A 25,699-nucleotide genomic window follows, 5' to 3' on the forward strand; every position below is an offset into this window, starting at 1 on the left:
ATGGAGAAAGAGAGCCATGGACATCATCAGGTGGAAAAAGCTGAAGGAGGCCTTTACCAGCGAAAGGGTTCCGATCGACGGTACTGAATTTAGCTAAGATATAGGATATATAGGATGACAAGATAAATAAAATAATGTAAAGAATCTACTAAGCTGTATATCTTTTTTGTCACGGTTGGAAATTAAACTGGCTTTATTATTATTATCAAACTAAATAGTTATAACAATTTAACGCGAACGAAATGTATCTTTTACTCAGAAACTGTAATATTCATAACATTTGTTGACTTAGTCTTTATAAGCAAAGCTTTACAATTATATTTATTTTATAATATTATGATAGCTATCAAAGCTAGGAGTCGAGTAATGTATAGACTATGCCGCTGAGGCCTCTCATAGGAACTACTTGAGGTGATTGTAGTGGGTGTAGCTCACCCAGTCTCTGAATAGCAAAGATTCTGTTGAGTGTCGAGTTGCAGAGTGCTACTTTTGGGAGCATTGCGCAAATGCTTTTCCATCTCGGATACTAAAAAATCTATTAAAAAAACACTGACAAAATACGCTGTATACTTACCTAAACTAAGCTTAGAACTTTGTACTTAAAAAGTTTAACCAATTTGCTTAGATCGACATGTTACAATATTTTATAAAAAGAACAACTATAAATTACAAAAAATGTAAATCACAGCATTGCGTATTCACAGCGTCTGCCGGAAGCCGGGCGACTGATGTTGTCGTGAATCGTAAATAACCCTCAATGTCTTTATTACTCTTAAGGTACTAAAAAATATTGCGAACAGTTAACCTACTCATCGAGGAAAGACCTTGTACATTATATGTAAATGTTTCATATAACACGCCATATTTTAAGACCAGCAAGCGTTCTTTGAGTCAGTATTAATAAAATGCTAAACGATATAAGGTGTTCAATGTTTGGTCCACATGAGAAGGCTTATAGAGTATACTCCCTTTAACCAATCCCGATAATTCAGGATATATAGCTCGTTGTTTAAAAAATCAATCTCGTCTGAAGATCCCACAATTGAAAATCAAATTGTAAAAACATTTCTAGTTCAATTCAATCTTATCTAGCAGAGCCTCATCTAATCTGCAGCAGTACCAGGCGATCATAAGCCGATGGAAGGTCGACGGTTCGTTTACATTTTCAATTGCATCTCGCTGGCCGGCGGCGTTGCATTAACATAATTGCAGCCACTATATCGATTGGGCTGTACTGGACGCTAGAACAATGATTCTGTGGAGTATTGTTAACTGTTTAAGTCCATGAAATTTTCTTTCTGCTTTGCAAAATCCACCGTATTCTCTAGATTTGGCTCCAACTTACTTTTTTCTGTTCTCAGATCTCAATAGAATGCTCATGCAGATTTTGCTCTGAAGAGGTTATTGCCTAATCTAAAGCCGATTTTGAGGCTTAAGACAAATCGTACTATAAAAATGGTATCGAAAATTGTATGACCGCTATAATCGTTGCTATATTGAATTATAAAAACCAAATTCTATTAAAACAAAGATTTTTCAGCCCACCCAATCTTCAATAGTCTGTCAATCCATCTTTTGACAATATTGATGTACATTTCGATTATATTTAATTTTTGTGAAAAATCCCAGTTTAATCACTTTAAATCCCTAGTACATAAACATATAGATACAACTAATAATGTCATATTTTTATTGTACTTAAATAGATGCTGAGTTCCGAATTGCTGTTTGAGAAAATCGCAGTTTCATCGTTGTTAATAAGTTATTTATTTATTTCTTATGCAACTAACATACATTATATACAATCAAAACAATAATAAACACAGAGCCAATGGTGGAATACATAATATATACAAAAAATACGTTAAACCTAATTCGGCTGTGACTGTACTTTCACACCATCATACACGCGTGAAATTGAGGGTATGTACTTGAGGCATGTGAAATCATGATGCAGGTGATATTGTGCTATAGATATTCTTAGTACTCCTTTTTAAGCATATTCCGCGTTAGCTCAAACAAGTCAAGTATGTTAATAAAATTAACATACAACTCCATAGCCACGCTGTCCATTTCGCGAGTAGGCGTAGAATCAGTCGGTAGCCAACGGTGGCTACAAGATACGATCACGACTGCGGAGGCTTAACGTAATAGCCGCTGTCTATCGAAATTGAATAATACCAGTCATTACGCCCGCGTTGCGGCGAAAATTTGTACTCATTTTGCTATAATGCGACTCATTGTATTTTCTGTGCGGTGCCTTAGGGGTATCTATAGTTTTGTTATTTCTAAGTAAGGTAAAACATAACGAATACGCTGTAGTTCTTATCATAAACGGAATCTTGATCGACGACCAGTCACCTTCCGGCTTGATCCCTTGGCGTTGCGTTCATGTGGAGTCTCTCTGCATATTCTACCGGTAAGTTTCATTACCACGGAAAGCGTTCAGAGGAGTTGTTCGTATTTATACCTGCAGCTCAGTTTACGCAGAATAAAAAATACCATCCGTATAACCTCAACTTCCGTCGTTGCACATCTCAGCGTTAAAGGCAGTTTTTAGCCACTATGTGGAACCAGCTGCCCACTGAAATGTTTTCGAACCAATTCATAAAACGTCATCATCAAATGAGCCTCCTGCCCATTACAAAATCAACGCTAAATTTTTCGATTTGTAATAAAAATAAAGCGTTACATGTTTTAATTCTTATCATAAGAGAAAATGATAAAAAAAACTTCCTTTACAAAGCTTCTCCTTAAGATTTCTCGTGAAAAACATGTCTGAAACTGTATAAAAATGTATTCCATATAAATGCTGACTTGTAAAATTTAATTCAGCGTTTAAAGTGAACTGGTCAGTGTAATCTCGCCGAGTGGAGTTGAGTGCGGGTGTCCAATCTATTTTCTATTGAGCTCGCCTTGTCTGTCTGTTATTAGCTTTGAGAATTTACTTGAGAGGCTTCTTGGCGTTTTTGAAGATTTTCATTCCTCTATGGAATTCTTGTTTTTATATTCTAGTCTTTCCTTGGTTGCTATCCTAGAAGGAGACTTAAAATTTAGAGATAGGAACATGTAAAGGAACAATACAATCGGTACATAGTATTTGCCAGCTGCAAGGGATTAACGTTTAACTAATATTTTTAAAAGTTTTGCTTTGGATATTAACTTCGTCAAATGCTCTTAGAGAAGCAACTCGTAGGTATTGCTACAATTTAGTGTGTAATAGCAGGGCAAACGAGCTTATAAGACGCCTATAAATGGTAGTCATCGCAGCTCATGAACACACATATTCGTGTGTGTGTTGCCGTTCTTTGAGAGAGGAGTATTCTCTTTACCCTGGCAAGACCCCCACCAAGAGCCGATTCCACAGTTCGCTAGTTCACCAAAGAAAGTGGCAGCGGACCGTGGAACTTCCAGCCGTCAAGGTGCTGTTTCAGACAAAAAAAACTTGAACCAGACAGAAATCCTTGCATCGTTAAGTGGAAAAACATTTCCACTATCGGTTAAACGTTTAAAAAATCTAATTACTGAGTAAAAATTTAAGAGTCTACGAGCTGGCACTGACGGCCGGTAGTAATTAAACCTAGGACAATTTTTTTTCACTGCAGAATAGTTTTTTAAGTAATGACGCGCTCGGCTGTTAGTCTTGTAGACCTACTTCATTACTGCGCCTTTTTATGCTTCTGTTTCCGAATGGGACAAAATATAATTCTAAAGGTCCAATTAAAATAGGCTCGACAAACTTTTAGAAAGTCTTCCAGCTTCTTTATCCAATACAACACTCGCAAATTGGAGTCATAATATTATGAACAGCGCATTAAACGTTTCGTATTTGGATTGAAATATTGAAATTTATGAATTTATCCTAATGTGCAAATTCTTAAAAGCCTTATGGCAGTGTGAGTGTTCATGGGCGGTGGTATCACTTAACATCAGACGAGCCTTCTGCCCGTCTGCCTCCTATTACAAAATGTTAGCAGCTAGCTAGCAAAACCAGGACAAGTGTCTAGTTAAGAAATAAAACTAATATATATATATTAATAGCTGACCCGGCAAACGTCGTCTTGTCATGTATATTATTTTCAGGAAACATATTTTTTTAGTTTAATACAAATAATTTATCTACTATAATAAAAAATAGGGTTGTATGTATTTTTTATTCGAAAAATATAAAAACAAAAGTTTCTAAAAACTAAAATATTTTTTTAGAGTGGACTTCCCTTATCACTAAGGGGTTTGAAGGATAGATAGTAGCCGATTCTCAGACTTACTGAATATCCATAAAAAAAATCATAAGCATCGGTCGAGCCGTTTCGGAGGAGGATGGGAACAAACATTGTGACACGATAATTTTTTATATAAAAAGAAGATATATGTAATACGTCAACATCCAAAAACTACATTTTCTTACTCAATTACGGCAGATATAGTTATATGATCCACAATTACCTATGGGAAAGTTAGGTCGATGTTTAGATCACTTATAGTACCCACTTTAGTATATTCTTGAAGTAAGAAATCAGTAAAGGTAGATAATGATTGGGAATTGTGGTAATGATGAATGCCCTCGGGGCAATCTGCACATCTCAGGTTACACTGCTTGTGACCTTATGATTTAAGTTAGAGTTCTACTCACTCAAAATATTTAGTACTACTACTGTAAACCTGTAGTTGATGGTTGAGAAGTATCTTAATAGATATTAAATTGTAAGATAAATTAAAATTATTTAAATAACCACTATCTTTCTTATGTACATATGCACGAGTTTATTTCTTTAATAACAAATTAAAAAGCACGTTACAAAACTTTTGTCACAACATTACTTGAATGCGTTATTTGCCATCCTAATTCTCTCGCTAAAACTCGAGAATGGCTGGACCTAGTTGGCTAATTCTGATCTTCAAATATTTGTGGTTTAAAAGGGAAACAAAAATAATATGTGAAGGAAAATATTTCAAACAATTAAATACTCCAATAAAAACTGCTTCTATCTGGGAAATACATGGGACATCAAATGTATTTTGTCTTTTTAGAAATAAAATATTGTCACTTGGTTGTCATATATTTATTTGAAGCTGAAGTTTCATAGCTGTAGTTAGTATGAGGCCCAATCTCTTTGATTTGTTTTAAAAATTATATTATTACTTTAGACACAAATATATGTAGGTGATAAAGTTCACCGGGTTATCTACTTAATGTTATAAATTAGTTTATCTAAAGAAGTTGACTCATTGCATTAAAATTAAAATACTGTTTTAGAAGTAACATAATTGACTATAGCCTATCTCAATATCACAACGTATTGTTTCGTGCGAACAAATCCGGGGTCGTGACTAGTCGTCGTGATTACCCGTAATTTACCCCGGTCGAGCTGTGAAACCACTTTAAATTACTGCCATATCGCTCTCAGTGATATTCAAAAGGCTTACCATCTTTGGTCTATTGGTTCAACAAACTTACACGAAATGAGGAACAAGGAGAAATTGTACCAACGAAAACGAGCAATAACTCAAGATGGTTTGTGTTACTATCTAATTTATATTTTTCTTTGGCTAATTCCCCGTCTAGAGCAGTGTTGGTCTAGTGGCTTCAGGTTGCGACTCTCATCCCTGAGGTCGTAGGTTCGAACCCCGGCACTTTCTATGTGCGCATTTAACATTCGCTCAAAAGGTGAAGTTGAAGATCGTTTTTTTAAGTATTGGCTCTTGTTTTTGAATTTAGAATAAGAAAACAGGTTTTATATTTTAAATAACAGCCCGAACACATTTAAAACACTTAACGCATTTGCAGTGCGGCATTAAGTTACGAAAAATATAGGTAGATGTGAACCAAAGCGCAATGAGGCAAAGTGAACCAAGCTCGACCCCACGATTACACTAATACGATCTCTAAGCTCCTTCTATTTAACGCATAGTTGGAGATCCACTCTACGGGAAATGTTATATCTATGCTCAGATTGAAGCTCTATTAACAGCTTATTGTCTACAAGCTTACTCTAGCGTCTGCGTAAAATAAGAACTACCTGACAGATTTCTCTGCAACCGAAAGATATAATGTTGCGTATTAAAAACAACAGAATGCAGTTCACTAAAAGTTTAAAAATCTTTCATAAAACCTGAAACCGTATATAAAATAATGTGATAAATACACTTTATCATTCAATAGTTCTTTTTTTAATAAGCCACCCCATAATAAGCACACGCTAGAACATTCTTAACATTTTTGTCGTTGTGTGTGTGATATTTAAATAGTTAAGACTAGACCTTAAAGTCTGTTAATCCTTATCAATCTTTCAGTTCAGTCATCATTACCTCGACGTCCGTCGTTCCACAACTGAGTTGTTAACGCAGATTTTGTCGCGCCACTATGTGGAACCAGCTGTCCACTGAAGTATTTCCAAACCAATTCGACTTAGGGTCCTTCAATAAAGCGTACCAATGCTTAAAAGGCCAGTCGTTTGCCCCCAGTTCTATAAAAAAATCTGTAACACGTTAAACACAGATTAATTTTATTCTATGGATATATTTTTTCTAATATCAGCATATTTTTCACATCATACGTTGAACGCAAACATGACGAGCGTTTTATTATAATAACCCATTTATATTGTATGCTTTATTGTTAAGTTCTCTTTCATGATTAAATGGATATTATAGCGAAGAAAAGGAAATATCTTAAATATATGATCGGGGAAAATTCAACCCATTGATGAACATACACACTTTTAATTACATTAGAGTTAAAATATTTAACAAATAATATTACTAAAAAAACAATAATAGGTTTTTTGTAAAAATTATATCGACCAGATCGATATAGCTGTAGCGAGCAAGGAATACATGAAAGAAAATAGAACCTTTCTTTATCCAGGCGACAACACTTACATAAAGATCCAACCATAATTAACATATATATACTTTTATATGTTACATTCTAAAGTAGTTTTGTGAATATCTGTTTCTCTTATAAGATTGTAAATACTATAAAACCTTAATAAATTATAAATCTAACACGTTCTGTTCGCGTTCATAAGTGTACTTATTTTCCTATATGAAAGTAATTTTGAGTTTGAAAATCGTCAAAGCTGGCGTTCTCTTGGCTGGAAGCTAAGACCCACTTTGGGTCGTGACACCTGCCGAGTAAGTAAATAAACTAGCGGACCCGATAAGCGCACTGACATCGACTTAAGCAAACGCAAAAAGAAAATTAGTCAGCCGTTTTGAAGTTTAATTACAAACACGCATAGAAGATTTATATGTAAACTTAACATACATTGAAAGTAACTAGAAACGTTTCTTTACGAATATAAATGTTAATAATTAAAGCTTTTAATGATAATAAAGCCGTTGAGCCGTATTAGAATTCCAAGTAGCCAAGTCCTTTCAAAATATAACTTATTTCGAGTCGGAGCAGAAGTAATTCCGGAGCGAAATCTTAACAAAATAGAACTAGACAATTTCTATATAAATTCTTCATATTTCCGAGTTTTTTTCTTTATTGCCTTGTCATTTCAACAAATACAGATGTTCGCGTGATGTATTGTGACGGATTACGACTGAAGAAAATTGTTTTCAGTACTTATTAATGTTTTCTACGCGTTTTTACTTGTAACGTTTTGTTAGAGTTAAACATCGTGTTTTGGAGATATTGTATTAAATCCTGCAATACTATAAATTATAAGAACCATCTCGACATAAGCTTTTCAAGGTCTATTACAATGAAAGTTGCCAAAGTCATACTGACATATTTTACTTATTAAAATAAAAAAAATAATGAGTGACGCTACAATCTTTTTTATAAGTCTATCTGGTCTCAGATTTCTGTATATGTTTCATGGTATTTTGTCAATCTGATAGACAAGAACGTGATCAGCTTCCTATGCCTGACACACGCCCTTGACGTTTTTTGGGACAAAGGCACGCCGTTTTCCTCACGATGTTTTCCTTTACCGTTCGAACGAATGTTAAATGCTTACATAGAAAGAATTGGTCCATTGGTGAACAGCCGGCAGAATGGAACCTTCAACTTCAGGGATGAGAGTCGCATGCTGAAACCTAGGCCAACACTGTCCATTTTTAGAGACGTTTAACTTATGCTTCATGATTATTGTTATATTTGTAATATTAATCTTATTTATTTTAAAACAAGGTTGTATATAATAAATGTATTTTACTCTAGACAAAGTAGCATCTCTATTCGTCGATAATAAATGCCAAAACAAAACTTTACTTTAGATAAAGTCGCAGATGTACACGTCTTAAATTCCTTTAATAAACATAAACCAAACAAGCATTCAGTCTAAGACAATACAAGCGGTGATGTGTAAATACTAAATGGAGGATTGGCGCGTGTCAAAGTTACCCAAATCACGAGACATTGTTCTGGAATTTGCATCATAATTCTGTGTTACAATCTTCGGATTAACATAATAAACTATAACTATTTACTGTGAAATTGTGTGCAAACTGTGCATTCTTAGTACTTATGAAGTTCTATGCAAATCACTGATGTCGTGATCATCCAGGTGGAAGCTCTCGGTGTAAGACTTGGGACTACTAATTTACTTGTAGGACAGGAATTTATGTATTTGTTATTAATATAGTATATTGTCGCGTACGATGTAAATTATTGTTTATTCAAACAAGTGGACGATAAGCTATCTCTGTATTGCTCGTGCTAATATAATGCTTATCTTTCTTCTTTAGGTAGGAAATATATTAATTTAAAATAAAATATATTGTAACTATATAACAGTACGACAGTTATATGGTTAGGTATCATGTTAGGAAATAAACAATAGATGCTTATATTTAGAAAACTTAAAAATATAAATGTAGAAACATTTTCAACAAAGTCGTAGCCCGAATTTTGCACGGTCTACGACAATTCCGTAGAGGTACTACGATCTTAGCCGTAGCTGTCCAAATTTAGCAAACACGGTAATCCGTGTGACGTCATGTTTGCGTACGTTTTGCCGCCACGCTCGCGTTCGTAATTAGATAATTGCATGAGCTGGTACCGGCACCGTTTGCGCAGTTTGTTTGCGCTACCCGTAAGCTGCAGGGTTGCTAGACAAATTATTTTCAAACTTCATGCTTTCGTTTGTTTGGGTTTTATAGATATATTAAAGTGCTTGAAATTGATGATTCAAGCGTTGCAATTAGATTGACAATCCCGAAATTCGAACACGTGAAATCAATTCTCAGGCACGTTCATACAAATTTTACGATAATTGAGTCCGATCTGCTTTTAACAGACTATTGTTAGGACTCGAATGACAATTTAAATTTTGGGCACCACTTTAGTCAATACACAAAAATGGTGCTGTTAAAAATTACTAAACATAGAAACACGGTGCTTGCAGTCCACGTTTTATAATAAGCGTGATTCTGACTTGAAAATTTGTTATATCATTTTCGTCTTCTATGTTTTTTGTGTATGTATGTATGTGTTTTCTAAGGCAGTTTTTGCCGCGAAATTATGTACTAATTCTTAAAAAGCCGGTAATACACTTGCAAGCCTGCTGGAAATAGTGTGTCCGTGGGTTCACTTAACACAAGGTTACTGTTATATAAAAAAATACAGAACTAAACACAAAATTGTTGACTTTCCATAATATATATCGTATATTTCCTCCATCCTTTTAGTGCTTTCGTATAGTTCTTAATAGGAAGTTACAGCCAAGTTTTAATAAAAAAAAAAATCTATAACGTTAACCATCCATTTAAAGCCAGCCAGCACAATTTGCTTAAAACTTAAAATCTCTATTTATTTATATTGTAAAACTTGTACTATACAAATAAAATTATCCCAAATATAATATGCCAATGAGAGAAAAAAACTCGAGTTAGAAACATATTTGTTTGACTATGAACGTTGTTCATTTATATTGTAGAACTTGTACTATACAAATAAAATTATCCCAAATATAATATGCCAATGAGAGAAAAAAACTCGAGTTAGAAACATATTTGTTTGACTATGAACGTTGTTCATTTATATTGTAGAACTTGTACTATACAAATAAAATTATCCCAAATATAATATGCCAATGAGAGAAAAAAAAACTCGAGTTAGAAACATACTTGTTTGACTATGAACGTTGTTCATTTATATTGTAGAACTTGTACTATACAAATAAAATTATCCCAAATATAATATGCCAATGAGAGAAAAAAAAACTCGACTTAGAAACATACTTGTTTGACTATGAACGTTATTCATTTATATTGTAAAAATTGTACTATACAAATAAAATTATCCCAAATATAATATGCCAATGAGAGAAAAAAAACTCGAGTTAGAAACATATTTGTTTGACTATGAACGTTATTCATTTATATTGTAAAAATTGTACTATACAAATAAAATTATCCCAAATATAATATGTCAATAAGAAATAATAGTATATTTGTTTACTTATGAAATATATACGATAAAAAGTAAATGGCTTCTTCCAATGAAACAAGTCGCTATTTTTAGGATAGGCGTAACAACGGAAATGACTGAACTAAAAGGGTTTAATTAATTCAGAAATGTACGAACTATTAATCAACAGCTGAATTATTTGATAGTATCATATTGTAAATTAAAATCGCCATTAATCAGAATAAAAGCTAAAAGGTTTTTTTTTTCAGGTAAGCAACATTGACCTGCATCTTATGTCGGAGTGAATAACGTAAGTGAAACTTGGTTTAAATAACAAATTCAGTTAAAATGGAACGAAAAATAATTGCATTAATATATTTTACAAAAACAACTCGAATTTGTTCGATCAAAACATCTTTAAACAGATACAATTAAAATATCTTCACTCGTCTCAGAATCGTCGTTAATGATCTGTAAGGCGAGTTGCACCGGTCTTAATGGCCTTATTAGGCTTCTATTTAAGATAAATTAAAAAACCACACTCAGCTCTGCTACCCAAAAAGTGTCTTCTCCAATTACTGGCTTTCAGCTGCAGCAGATTCTCTTGCACTCTGTCGATTCCAACCACGATATATTATCAAAAATATATTGTTTAAACCGCTGAATTAAATGGAAACCGTTCAGTGATTCCATAGGCTTGACGCTAATGAAACATCTTAGAAGAATCACATTGCCTTAGATATACAGTTCAATTACCTCCATAAAAACGCGTTAATATTTCAACATCTCAATCCCTATCGCACATCGAGAATCCGAAACACCTTTCTTACGGTCAATTATATGTCGGCCATATTTTCCTTACCCTACTACATAAACCAATTGAAATAGGGTTCAATTTTGGTTGTTTTAACCCCCCTGGACGGTCCGGAAACAGCGGTTACGTGAAATTTATAACCGAGTTGAAATAGGGGTGTAAAATAGTTAATGCAAGGGTTGAATCGGGGTAGACTTCGCGTGATGCTAGTTTGATAGGGATTTTACTAAAATGCTCACTTTTTTAAATTATTTACGATTATTACGGTGGTTAGACCTGTTCAAATCCCGGATTTTCTTTCGTACGCTTTAACACTTGCTCGTACGTTGAAGTTGAACATTGGGAGTAGGTAAACCACCATCTTTTAGACCAAACGAGTTGTCTATAGAAGAAAATACAACTTGGCCGAATCCCAATTATATGTTAATATACCTTGAATAGTATTTGCAAGAGTTTTATGGAAGTTATACTTCATTTAGGGTGTTAGGGAAAAATTATGAGAGTAAATTTTTACGAGGCGCGCGCACAACGTCACAAAAAACCGACACCCTGATTATCATAATCAACATTTTAAAATAAAAATGTCCATTTCTTTAATGTAGAAATAATTCTTGTGTGATATTTAAATAAACTTTATTTAACTAGATAATGCGTTATAATAAAACTTTAAATGTATTAAATATTAAATATTTTTTTCTATTGTTAGTGTCTTTTTTCCTACAAACGTAGGATAAAATTTAAAACGATTGTTATCTTGTTACGCCAAAGTATAACTTCTAACACGTGTACATAAGTATACACACATGTCTTTTTTGTATATAATAAAACTGATTAATTTATTGTTGGACAAAATATCTCCTCCCTAGTGTTAAAAGCACGAAAAAATCTGGCCTTGATTGTTAGCGATAAATGTTTGTTTCTGAATTATATTATAATACATTTATGCGACAGTAGTTGTGTGTATAAAGTAATATGCGAAAACTTAAGTATTACTTTTCAAAAGTACACAAGTAGAACTGATATTACTCGTTACAGAATACCAATTCCTATCGTGCCATAGCGGTCGTTGCCAAGTAAAAATTTCAAAGTATCGTAGAATATAATGATTTTATTAAGTTTACAGTGTCTAGTCGCACCCCAGGGAGCTTAGTACCTGAGTTAGTATAACACCAAGCGCTGAATAAACTGGCGGTTAATTTAAACCGAGAAACGCTCACGTTAAAATTTTATTACGTTGAGTTTTGTTTGAACGGAAGTTAATAGTTCGGGAGCGAAAAGTAATCGCTGGATTGAAAATGTAATATGTAAATATATATTTACCTAATGCAACGAGGATACCTGCGTTAATTTCGTCCTGATCTTCGTCAATACGCGTTTCAACAATATCAATTCCAACCAGTAGTTATTACTGTACATTATTTTAATTGAATGGAAATAAAAATATATATTATAAAAATAAAAATATTCTAATAGATTTCTATTTATCTATCTGTGTATTAGATGTAAGTAGATATTCATTTTATGATATATTAGGTACGCTAAAATATGGAATCATAGGTTTGAGACACCTTTCTTAATACTCAAATCTCTTTGCTTTGTATATGAAGAAAATATATATTTTAGTATCTTGCTATATAGTAGGTACCGGTAGGCACACTACTGTTTCATTAATCATTTACTCAAGAATACTATTCACCTGCAAGTGTTTCGCTGGGAATCAAACCTCCGCTGCCACTTACGTTAATGGTGGTATTTTATATTTAGATGTAATTCATGAGCTAAGTATTAATCTCACGAACTTAAAGCGGACCCAGACCTAAAACAGTTTCCATATACTTATTAAAACAATACAAATTGATAGATCTGTATAGCCTTTTATTGTAAAATATATATTTAAGTTTATATATGTTTCCATTTTTCTTTTAGGGGATCTTGTTGCACTTTTTTCGCAAAAGCCTCTTCCATATCCATCCATTCCTGTCTGCACTGTGCTACTTTCTGCCATATATCTGCTGTTTCTTTAATTTGTTCTATCCACCATCTAAGTTGTCTTCCTCTTTTTCATTTGCTGTACCTTGGGTTTTGTTTGTCCTTTTTTGGGCATATTTTCTGTTCCCCTTGCCATGTGCCCCGCCCATTTCCACTTCAGTTTATTTATTTGTATTGTAACATCTGTTAGCTTAGTAGAATTTTTTAAAGCCGATGCTTTATTTTGTCTTTTATTTTTCATGACTTCTTTAGGCGCCCTAAAGCTCTTTCATGCTTAACAAACAAAGCACACATAACAAACAAACGCTTCGCTTTATTAGATTTTCATCACAAGCAAATTACAATGAACTTGCTCATACCTGTTTGAGAATCCTGCTTTCTCCTACTTTTTGCTCTCAGCTCGTTCTAATATCGTATTTGGTGTTAATTATGCGGTTTTAATTACCGGAGACATGTTTTATCGTATCTCGGAGTCAACATAATCATTTACTCTTTTTATTGCGTTTAAGATCCATTTATGTAACTTGTGCCTCATTGCGATTAATTACGTAATTGTTTTTGTCGATTGTTGACGTGAATTTTGTGGTTTGCAAGGGTTTTTTGCGACCTCTTCAACTATATATATTTCTGTCATTTAATGTAAAACTATACTAGTGTAACTATACTACGAAATTCTTGTATTTTTTTAGTTTATCGTGTTCAGGGCTTTGGGTCGCGCCTGTGTTTGAATAAAATGATGCAACGCATTGCAATATTTACACGAGCGTTATAAGTTCTTTATAGGTCAATTATTTATGTTAAAGAAAATGTATGTGTGTCACCTTGCTTTAACAAATTAAAATTATAATTAGTGTTAATATTACTCTCAGCTTCTCGTCAAGGCGGTTATTATTTAAAATAATATTACAAATAAAATACAATAACTTCGCATTCTTGTTTGTCTCGCAAAAATAAGTTTGCTTTTATAAATAAAGATATATATTTTACGCACTACACAATCATATCATACATTTATTAACATACGAAATTTACCAATTGCAGTAATGTAAATTGAGGCGCTGGTGATTGCAAAATTCCTTTGACGATAAGAATTTTGCTTATTATTTCTCATTTGAATCAAGAATCTAATTTTGCATGACGAGACATTGGAATGACTTGATGGATTTAATAACCGACTATCCAAGTAATGAGTCTTGAGTTCATACTGGGGACTGTATACAACGGAAGCTTACATATTTTATTTCGCAGGTATTTTATGTAGGTAAATGTGTCATGTTGTTCATTTAAAACGTAGAAAAAATAAGTCACAATTGTAACTTTTTTAATTGCACTTACGGTACCTAATTTAAATACTAGGAAAACATATCAATACTGCTTATAGCATAACCGCCTTACGAGCTTATGCAACGCCCAAAAAGGGCAGTCATCGCAACCCATGGGCACCCATTGTAGTGGCCTTTCAGGAATATGGCCCTTTTATAAACTACTACTATGTTTACACTTATATTATTTGTGTTTGTTGAATGTAAAATTTAAAAACATTTCTTGAAAAACCTTACTTTTCGTAAACAAATAAAAATAATTGTAAAAAAGTTTTTCGCTTTCATTAGTATAGAAAGTTAACATTAAGGAATTCTATACGCAATGTATGCAAAATCGTACGTGTTAATAAAATTACTTCCACTTATGACTAAGATCATTTATGCGTGTAATTGAGTCCCATGTCTAATATTTGCACAGTATTAGCAATGTCTCCGCCCGAAGTCACCCCAGACAAAGGACTTCCGTCCCCACTTCCTTTTCCTCCACGACAAAGGTCACACACCGTACGTGTAACATAGTTTTAGGGTAAGTTTTACGAAGCATGACTCATTTTAAAATCCAATACACAGGAGTCATAATTAGCGCTGTCTTGTCTCTTCACCTTCATAATCAAATTATCTATCAAAAGCCTTAATCTTTCTCTAACCTTATCCTCTTCCTTTAACATGAACGTGGGGTTTACAAAATTAGTGATATTTACCAGTTATAACCAGTTTAACTTAGTTCCATCATCGGACGTCGAGGCAGAATATGAAATTCCACCACAACACCACCAGCGACCCAATGAAGTATTTCCGATTCAATTTGACTTTGAACACATTCGGTCTCTGTGTTTTCTACAAAGTGTACTATGGTGAGCGTTCTGAAGAATTGTTTGAGTTGATCACTTTTGCCTCGTTTCGACACCATACGAGCCGTGTCAATGCAATATTTCATCAACATTTCCTTGATAGTTGGAAGTCTTCCACAGTTCGTTTCACAAGGCACTTTCTTTTGCGAACTAGCAAACTGTGAAATCGACTCCCAGTGGGAGATCTTCCCTGAGAGATACAACCTTCAACTATTCAATGTTAGAGTGTACTCCCTCAAAGGCCGGCCACGCACCCTCTAAAATTGGGTGTCCATGGGCTGCGATAACTGCCCTTTTTGAGCGTCCCGCAAGCTCGTTTGCTCCTTTATTATATTTTTAAAAAGTACTTAAAGAAACGAGCGTAACAATTCTTAAGAAGCTGCCAACGCGAGAACTCTGGCATTGAGAGTGTCCATGGGTCCATGGTATCACTTAACATCAGATGAGAATCCTGCCCGTTTTCCCCCAATTTTCTATAAAAAATTTAATTGGATCTGAAAAAAACCATCTACGTTGTGTTGAATAGATAAGTGGAAACAGTAATAGGCATTAGTTTTTGGTAAAGTGAAACATAATATCAGTTACATAATATACTATAAAAGCCCTGTCATAATTGTTACAATCCCATTTCTCATTCAACCCCAAATTGAATTACGAAACTATTCACATTCGGTAAAAGCGTATCGCGTTCGTAACCGCACGACAAATTTCATCAAGCCAAAAGCGAACCCATTAAATATATACACTTCTTCATCTTTGACATTTCATACCTGTTTGCCTGTCAATTGAATAGAAAATCCAATTTCTTCGACTCATTTTGTTTCCTCGAATGAATCGCGACTTATAGTGAGTGCCGATGACAGCACTTTATTCAGCATTGATTAGTGAGTATAGCTCCATTCAACGAGTGCTATAAGTAATGAAAAACCTATTTCCAAATGTATTTCTATACGGAAATATAAATACATGTTAGAAAACTTATACCATAATATTTCCAAGTAAATTGCGAACCTAGATTACGAATATTAAGAATATAAATGTATGTATTATTTTTAGTTACTCCACAAATTACCCGGGAGATTTTTCGTTAATTATTTTTTAGGCGAGTGAGTAATAAGATCTGTTTTTAAACCTGACATTTCACCGAACCGTATCTAGGACCTATGAACTATGCACAACCTGTGTTAAACACTTAATAACTGGTACTGGCTGGCTTAAATTACTTGTTCATTGAAGCTCTCTGTGATTTTAGCGTAGGAAATGCATAAAACTGTAAAGCTATATATAAATACACCATTAACTACGATACAACAAACACTTCAGCGTTTACAATAGGATTGTCATAAAGAAAAATACTACGCTAGCAACGTGGAACAATTCAATTAACCGACCAATAACGTAATGGAAGAGATAACAGGAGCAAACATCTATAGGAGAAATCCCTCCCAATCCGCGACTCGATATTATTAAAAGTCTTTACTGCTCGGAGACAAACACAATATCTGGGATTGGGGATCCCGGATAGCAAACATCGTGTTTTGTTCATAAATTGAATACGATGTAGGACAGGCGTAACAATGACGTAATACTAAACGAGTGAACCGCTCCGGCGGCCTAACGATATACTCTGGTCACTTGTTCTGTCTTTTCAACACTTTATTTGACGTTTAAAAATATATGTGAGAGATAACCTTAGTATAAAAATGTATTCAATATCAGAAAACACATTTCCGGAGCGAAAATCCCAAGTCGTAAAGATCGTACTGGATATAGAGCCATGCGCGATTTCTTATCGCAATTTTAACAAAGGCATCGGGTGCGTTCGACAGGCCTGAGGGAGCGTCCCCGGGGTGAAGGGGCGGTGTCCGACACACGGCCACATTCGTCTAACGAGACGTTCGTTTCCGGAAAAACTGGTTTAAACTTTTCATTGCCGTATTTTTTTAAACCGTACATTTAAAATGTTAAGCGTTAGCGAACTGCCACGGTTTTTGATCGCGTAAGGTTAACCAAAGAAACATAGAAACGTGGTTCTTTGCCGCGACTATACAATAAGCGATATTATTTAAGTCTTTAGAATTCTATATTCCGTAACGATTTTGTGACTCCTAAAACAATTTAGTAGAAAATCAATGGGGCCGCCTATATTCTCTTATTCGGATCGTTTTTGTTTCGAAGTCGAAAAGTTTTTAGTCAAAACAAGATCCATTTACGCCGAAAGAATCATCAAAGTATTCAAATGAATTAAAAAGATTTGAGTCACAGTCCGAGTATTATCTCTGCGAAAGTTTGAGTGGAAAAATGAAGAAACAATACGAAGTTTTGATGCTGAAAAATAAAGGAATGACTCTAATTCGAAATGAACGCTCTTGGGCAATAATTCTAACAAGTTCCGCTTTATACGCGATACTATATTTTTGTATCTTTAAAGTATTGTTAAAAGACACTACTTTAATATTATTTGAAGTCTCAAGTAGCTAAATACATAAAGAATTGGTTGACAAAAATTATAGTATAATATATATTGTTAATGTACGTATAATTCCAAGTCACACGATGTCTAATCATTTAGGTAACTTCTACACTTATGAACATTGAAAATATTTTATGAAATGATACTAAATTTACATCTACTGCCAGTTCTTAAATCAAGGCAGCGAGAAGAACTCGCAAGAACCGTCGTTATTGTTAAACTCCAGCTATTTTCTTTTCATTTGTAATGGGTAGAAGATTAAAAGGACTGAGTTTCTGCCATTAGACTCTCACTAGGTCGGTTGTGCTTAAAGCCCTGGGTAACTAAGCCAGTCTAGCTCCATCCAGTAGCACTGATGTCTCCTGCATACTTTGCATGCTTTCGGAGTGATAAGAAGGTTTGCTTTATACGAAAAGAAATGCAACATTTTAATAAAAATAATAATAATATCACTCACATAATAATGAAAGCAAAATAGGTTTAATATCAACATATTCATGAATTACAGTTCGCTTATACGTAGAACAGTAACAGTAGAAAACATATTTCAAAAAGCGATTATGTCCAAATGAAGTAAAAACGTAAATCCTATGAGTATGCTAAAGAGTTTTGAAATCCTCCGAGTCTAAGTAGTTTTATCTTCATTAGGCACATTAAAACTTAAACTGACTTATTACAAATCCAAGAAACTACTTCAAGAGTAATAAAGTGAAGATCGCATATAAAAGGCGAGATAATCCGGAGGCCGAAATAAAATTAAAGGAAAAAGTTGTATAAAAAGTTTCGTTACAATGGGAGTAGCGACAGGACACATCTACGGGATTAAAGGAGTTCCAAGTTTTCCTAAGAGATGAAGCCAGGAATTGCCACGAGACACGCGGATAAGACTGATTAAATACGTATTTGGTGTTTATAATTTATGTTTATTTTTTAATAATTAAACACTGTTATAACAGATGCATATTTTGATAATTTATATCACAATTGCAACAAGACATAAAAAAATTATAGCGTTATAGTTGCCGTGTTGAGGTGAGTCCGAGGGTCCAGGTAATAAAAGTTGGAGGGTCAGAGAAAGCTGTGGACAAATTAAACTATCATAAATATTGATTAGCATCTAATAGAATGAGAGATATCTGCGTGAAGATTTTGCTTTACTTATATATAAGATAAAAAATATGATAAAATTCCTTTGACATATACATTTGGATATTTTCAATTCCTCCCGTATCACCCTGACGTTCGTCGTTCCACAACTAAGCGGAGGCCTGTTTTTAGCGCACAACCACTATGTAGAACCAGCTGCCCACTGAAGGATTTCCGAACCGATTCGACTTAGGGTAGACTTAAAAAAAGAGCGTACCAATTCTCAATAGTCCGTCAACGCACTCGCAAGCCCTCTAACGATTGAGAGTCCATGGGTGGCGTTGTTACCTTACCACACAACTTATCAGGTGAGCTGCCTGACCGTTTGCCCATGTTATAAAAAAAAGTTGCCAATCGTTAAAACGTTATAATAATAAGAAATTAATCACGTCAAGAATTAATTGACCCAGAAAATGTCGGCATCTTTTGAATAAATGCTCCAGATAGATTAAAAATCCGATAACTCCTAACTTATGACCCTCAACAAATTAGACGATAATTTATGGTTATAACGAAAATGATTATGAATTAATTGTTATCTAACATGTATCAACGTTTCATTGTAATTTATGAGAGCGTTTTAATTATTATATTTAATAATAACTATTACAATCGATTATTACCTTTTTTAGTTTTACTATGAGTATAATAGTGTAGTTTTAAATTCTAAAAGTGATTAATTTATTGTAATACTCTTAACGTTTCATTATACATTGCCAAATTACGGCAAACTACATGCAATAATTGAGGGGCTAAATAAACTTATTTTGTAATAATATTTTCACTTTTATTTAATTCCATGTCATGTTGTGATTGTCATTAAATTATAAATAGTATCAATTTTTTTCTTAAACGTGTTTACGTGGTAAAAGCCCGTTTAGTTAAGTAACACTTTACAGCCACATCTGTATAGGCCTTTTGCTCATCAGCTGTTCTTTTGAAGTTGATCGAATACAATTTAACCCTAAATTTACTGTAAGTCACATTCGTTACTTTCTTTTGAAGTCCGCTGTTTACAGGTCTCGAAGGATTCCCGATTAAAAAGGGACATCGAATTGCGTTGTGTAAACAATTCCTGCAAGTTTGACTCGAGTTTGTTATTGGTTTTGTGAGTACGTGTGTCGCATTCTTTACTCTACTGTTTCATTACGGTGACAGCATTGTTTGACTCAAATACCTGTTTGATTTCAGGTTATTGGAATCCGTCTTGAGACAAATTAAAGAATAAAATTTGGTAGGTCTGAAGAGCAGCAGTATTATAAAACTTTTTTAATATAATTGGAACATTTTAGGGGTTTAAACGCTACTCAGTCACTCAGTTTTTAAAGTCACGATTTACATATTATTGTTTAGAATAGAGGACAACGGCTCACTAGATGTTAAGTGATACCACTGCCCAAGGAAACTCAATGCCAGAGGGATCACGAGTGCGTTGCCATTCATTTCTTGAAGCACCCTAAGCTGAAGAGGTTCAGAAATACTTTAGTAGGCAGCTGGTTCTATATAGTGGTGGTACGCGGCAAAAACTGCCTAGAAAACGTTCAGTTGTGATGCGAGTAGAGTTTCGTATTCTGATGATGAGACTCATCTCTTAACACATACTTTGCTCTTTAATATTTTGTCTAAACGTTTAGATTTATATTTCATACGTTAAACAACTCGCCCATCGCAGGCGCATAACACAAATATCTTAATCTAAATTACCAAATTACCTTCCCCCTCATAAGTCTCGTTATTTATCAGTTGGTAGCAAAACGGCGAACATTAAAATAACCGAATAAAGACTTAATTAAAGCGTGCGTGGGCGAATAAAAGTTATAATTAATGGCACATTCGACCCCGTGTAATTTAAGGCTTCGCGGCGTTTAGGAAACCGAAACACCCTTTGTCCGTCTAGCGAACGGGTTTCATACATACGTGTTATTATGATTTTCAAGTGGATTACACTGTATTTTTTAATAGAACTAGTACATATAACCAGGCAAATGTTTTATCTCTATCACTCTAATGGCATTTAGGGATATGTTGGTTTCGTTTGCTTTACACTTAATTTTAATTGTTTTAAAATCTTATAGCAAAAGTTAGTTGTTACCGTAATTTTTCCACGTTCTTAGACTTGTTTTAGCTTAAATTACGGTGTAACCTTTTTAATAAATACATTGCTTAGTATTTTTGTTACGTGTTTTTGTAATTAACAAAATATACTCATGTGAAGCTCGAGGCATTCCGGTTATTTCACTGTAGTAGATTTTATATGTAAGATTTATTTAATAAATAATATAGTTTGAATAAAATCAACCAAATTAACTAAGCTACCAAGTCAATAGAAATGACTTTTAAGGCAAGCTGAGGCTGAGTCACGTAAATAGATCAGTGGACCAAACCGAAGGGCAGTGGGCAGGCACAGTATATCAATGCCAGAACGCCATTCGGGGGCATGCAAATCGGACCATAACAATTCTTTCCGACACGGGTCGCCGATAAAACAGAAGGAATTAACGCCGCCTGAATAATCCAATACCTTTTTAGTTTAGGAGTTGCTGGTGATGTAATATGACTATGACTGCTTTAAAGGGTTTTAAGATTCCGAGACGTTTTTGAATTGATATGGGAATTTATTCAGTGTTCGGCTTCTAAAGGTTTCGCAGATATTTTAATGATAGAAACTTATTTGTATATTTATTGCCATATGTTTATTTATTTTAAACTTAAATTTGTTATTAACTTTTGACAATAAATTACAGGACTATTTCTAAAAAACATAACTTAAAACTTATCACGACGAATAATAGACAATGCAACTCTAGCGAGGTCGGTGAATGTCAAACTGGATATGTCAGTCTTACATCAACTTTATTAAGCGCACAATGGGTGGTGTAAGTGGTGTATCTCTGAGCATGTTAACGAGCACCCTCGGCACAGCCCGCAATAGTGCCTTTTCGCATTCCTATTTTTTACACTTCAGATATTTTTTAGACAAAACACTTATAATTTTAACCGCACCAAAAATCTTGATACCCCACATTTTTATTTACCTAGACAACATGCCTTTTCTAACTTCCCTATATAATCCTTCCCACTATTTGCTAACATATCAGTGCAGCAACTCCTAGACTACATGCTTACCACCCCAGGTGACTTCGGTATCGTAAAATGCAGCCCGGTATTACAATTGTTAATGAAGGCATTTCGGGAGGGCTCTAATTGCAATGGACTTCGTTAAGACTATTGTTGGGGTGTGATGGACTGTGGCATATAAATTACTTCAGTGTGGACAGAGCCTTTATTTTATAGGCGTTGACTGTATGGATGCAATTGTCGCTCAATTGGAATTGAGGCAGAGAGACTATTGCCTTTTTAGGGAACCAATCCAGGTAACTATTTCCTAGTACTGGTCTGGTTAAATCATTGTTTTACTCGTATATATCCCGGGGCTCTTCTTGGTATTATTTGCTATACAAATTATTGTTAATTCTTTCTGATATTATACAAAAGCTTTTCTTAATTGTCTATTAAGACAAATGCCTGAATTGAACGATTTGATCCGGCAAAACTGTCTCTTAAAGTGCGTCTTGTTATCGCGATGTACGTGTCAAAGTTGTTTAACATGTGGCGATATTCCCACAGTGCTTGTATAACTTACTAACTCTGTCTTGCCTTTGGGAGTTCATTTCACGGTATGGGTATGAAAAATCACACGTTCACAAACTTATAAAGTTCCAACCATACGTGCGAACGAGTCGTTAATCAATCAATGGTATGGCAATTAAATAAGCTTTATAGATTTTGAAATTTCTTTTTAACTGAGTATTGTAGTAGGTAGTCCTGACTTAGGCAATTTTAACTCTTTAATCAACGTTTTATTTTAATTATAAAGTAAAGTTTCGAGCCGCCTTTGGGCCCCTTTTACCCAGAAGGCATTGTATTCGGATTCATGTCTAGCACAGATAGTCTTTATCTACAAGAAAAAATATCAAATAAATGATATCTAAGGCCAAACTAAAACATCAAGTAGGGCGGTTATAGCGCTATTGGATTCTTATTATATATCGGAGTGTATTATATGATTGTTTAGCTAACAGAGACGTTTGAATTTATTATTAATACGCGGCTACTTACACTAAGTGTTGCAAAGCGTTGCACGGGACATCTTGCGGTCGGCCATCTTGATTTATCTCGCCACGCCGCAGACCGCCCACCTTCTATTTATTGCCACAATAACCCTATTAATTCTGGACGACTTAGGGTTTTGGCCCCCGGTCTCCGTACGTGATAGTTTATAGAAGCTGTAAACGCATTGGACGGTTGACGAATCTAAATGGCTAAATGGGAGCTCGTTAAACCTGATTGCTCGCGTATATTTGCAGTGATTTGTGTTCAAAGTTTAAAGCTTATTTTGATTCCGTAATGTATGTAGGTATGTGTCGTTTAATAGGCACCATTTGATAGTGTAACGTTTCTTTTTATACTGTACCTGCAAAATAGATGCCTTTTTTATAAAGCTATATAAAATATATTCCCCTTAACAATATTTTTACCAAACCCCAGAACTTCTACGCGCAATGTAATCATTTATTAAAAGGCATCTAGAATTTGTAATGATTTTCTGTGTGGAGTTGGAGTAACATACAATTAAAAAAAAGCAATGGATTAGGATATTTTATTAAGACAAGACGGCACTGAGTAGACTGAATACCGAGGGTCGAAGCACCTTAGTCCGCGGTACCATGGTAGAGTCGACCCGCTCATACTGCTTTAACAAATCTTCGTACAGCACGTGTATATAGTGATACACGGGCAGCAAGGGCCGCAGCATCCTCCACAGCAACCGCCGCAAGGTCCACACCTGAGAAAAGAGAAAGGTGAAGAAAACCCAGTAAAACAATTTGTTTAATAATATCTTGATATACGTACATTTCGACTGATTACGATTTATACCACTGATTTGATGTAAAAAAAAATATTTATATTTAATTATTGTGATTTTTATATCCTGTTTTTTTTTTGTTTATATGACTCCGGAGACTTTATTGAACTACTGATTTTACTTCTTTGGACGGCTATTTATATGTTAATATGTTTGAAAATGGAAGAAATTTTTAATATTTGAAAGGGGATTGTATATAGAGGTTTTATATGACGTATTAAAAGGGTAACAACACATATATCTCAACCCATCAATTTTTAATTATTTTTAATCAATATTTTCTATGCTTATTAACTTCATTAACTGTATAACACAATGTAACGCCATATTATTAATGATTATAGATAAACAGATTTTAATAAGAAAATATATAAATAAATATATTTATCTATTTAATACAACCTTATAGTGTATCTACTTTTAGCGTATATACTAATTCGTAATTGAATATTATAAATATAACTACTTAATTAAAGTATCAATCTTAGTTAGTTTTAATCTAAATGTCATTAGGTATTGACCTAATGACATGTTTTGATAACGTATTTAATTATTAATTATTCTAATTATAGTAAACAATAAACAAAAAAATCCTTTATGCGTCTATACTTCTGTGTCCCTCACATGTGCTGGAATTATTGGTCATGCCGGTTTTCTGACGATGTTTACCTTTACCGTACTAGCAAGTGGTTATTTGGTGCAGAAAAATGTACATCTGGGATTTGAATGTGCACCCTTCTTACTCCCAGACTTAGACCACCACTGCAATCATTAATTATTTCATTGAAAAACTGCCCATTTCAAAATGGTTTACAGTCTGTCGAAGAAGTGGACTAGCTAACACTGCTTGCGTCAAAAACAAATATACAACATTTGTAATATTCGGAAAAATAAGTATTAAAGTCTATCAGTATCGATCAACACCTTTATATATATATTAGGACTAGACTGGCATGTATTTTCAAATTAAGAAGAATAAAATGAAATTCAAATATTACAAAATACGAATGGCAGAAGATTATTGTCTTTCGACAAATGCACATGAATATTTTGTAAAAAATGTATTAGGTTGTAAATAATGTAACATTGAATCCAGTGGTCTATTTATAATAGATTAATAGATAGCTAGCATTTATTTATTAGTGAACCATTCCCTGCGGACTGAATTCGATCACATTTCTGTCCGAGTCACGCAACCAAGAACGTGAGGCACTTGGCACTTGGGTGAAGGTCACTGATATGTTTGAGTAAATTAAATAAGAGTTCAATAAATCTACTAAAATCTCAATCCGCTCACACGATAGTACCGATGATCCCAGAGCTTGTGTTTTCTTCGATCAACGAATAAGTATCGCAATACAGCGAGGATATGCTGCCAGCATCTTGCAGCAATTCGCAGCATTTGGCAGTACCTTTAACGCTGCCAGCGTTCACAGGGAGCAATCTTTTCAAATTTGTTATGATTTTTAATTATTTTTATTATTACTATGTAGGTTAACTAAAAAAATTGTAAATACCTAATATATATATATATATTATATTGTTACGATTCCTTATAAACCGTTAAATGATTATATGTTTAAATTGAAAAATTAATTGGCAAAAAATATAGATATGTTTTGGAAGGTTTAAGATCCGGAAAGGGGGTCTCAGGTCAAAATAAACTCATTAAAAATCACTAGAGGGCGTGCGTGGTACCGCATTAAATAAATATCCCTTTATCACCGGCACACATTCAGGTCATTAACCTAAGGCCTGAAACATAACATCGATTTTCTTATCTTAACTTTGCGTTTGATTAATTAGACAAT

The 25,699-nt window shown here is 34.0% G+C and overlaps 1 protein-coding gene and 1 long non-coding RNA gene across 7 annotated transcripts in view; one reads left to right on the plus strand and one right to left on the minus strand.

Annotated features, from left to right (window-relative positions):
- The window catches only part of LOC123712491 (teneurin-m), a 207,258-nt gene that overhangs the window by 81,536 nt on the left and 100,023 nt on the right, over nucleotides 1–25,699 (plus strand). The window contains exon 1 of one of the 6 annotated variants that reach the window (XM_045665606.1): nucleotides 10,644–10,676. The exons of the other annotated variants lie outside the window; for them this stretch is intronic. The gene's annotated coding sequence lies outside the window, so the exon portion shown is untranslated. Of the gene's footprint in view, nucleotides 1–10,643; nucleotides 10,677–25,699 lie in introns of those variants that run through there. 6 annotated transcript variants of the gene reach the window in all.
- On the minus strand, nucleotides 23,608–23,991 carry LOC123712493. Its single transcript, XR_006754102.1, has 2 exons — nucleotides 23,876–23,991; nucleotides 23,608–23,807 (listed from the first exon to the last, which is right to left on the minus strand). It is a non-coding gene; the product is annotated as an uncharacterized LOC123712493 (long non-coding RNA).

This window comes from Pieris brassicae, chromosome 7 (assembly GCF_905147105.1).
Source record: "Pieris brassicae chromosome 7, ilPieBrab1.1, whole genome shotgun sequence".
Classification (NCBI taxonomy): Eukaryota; Metazoa; Arthropoda; class Insecta; order Lepidoptera; family Pieridae; genus Pieris; species Pieris brassicae.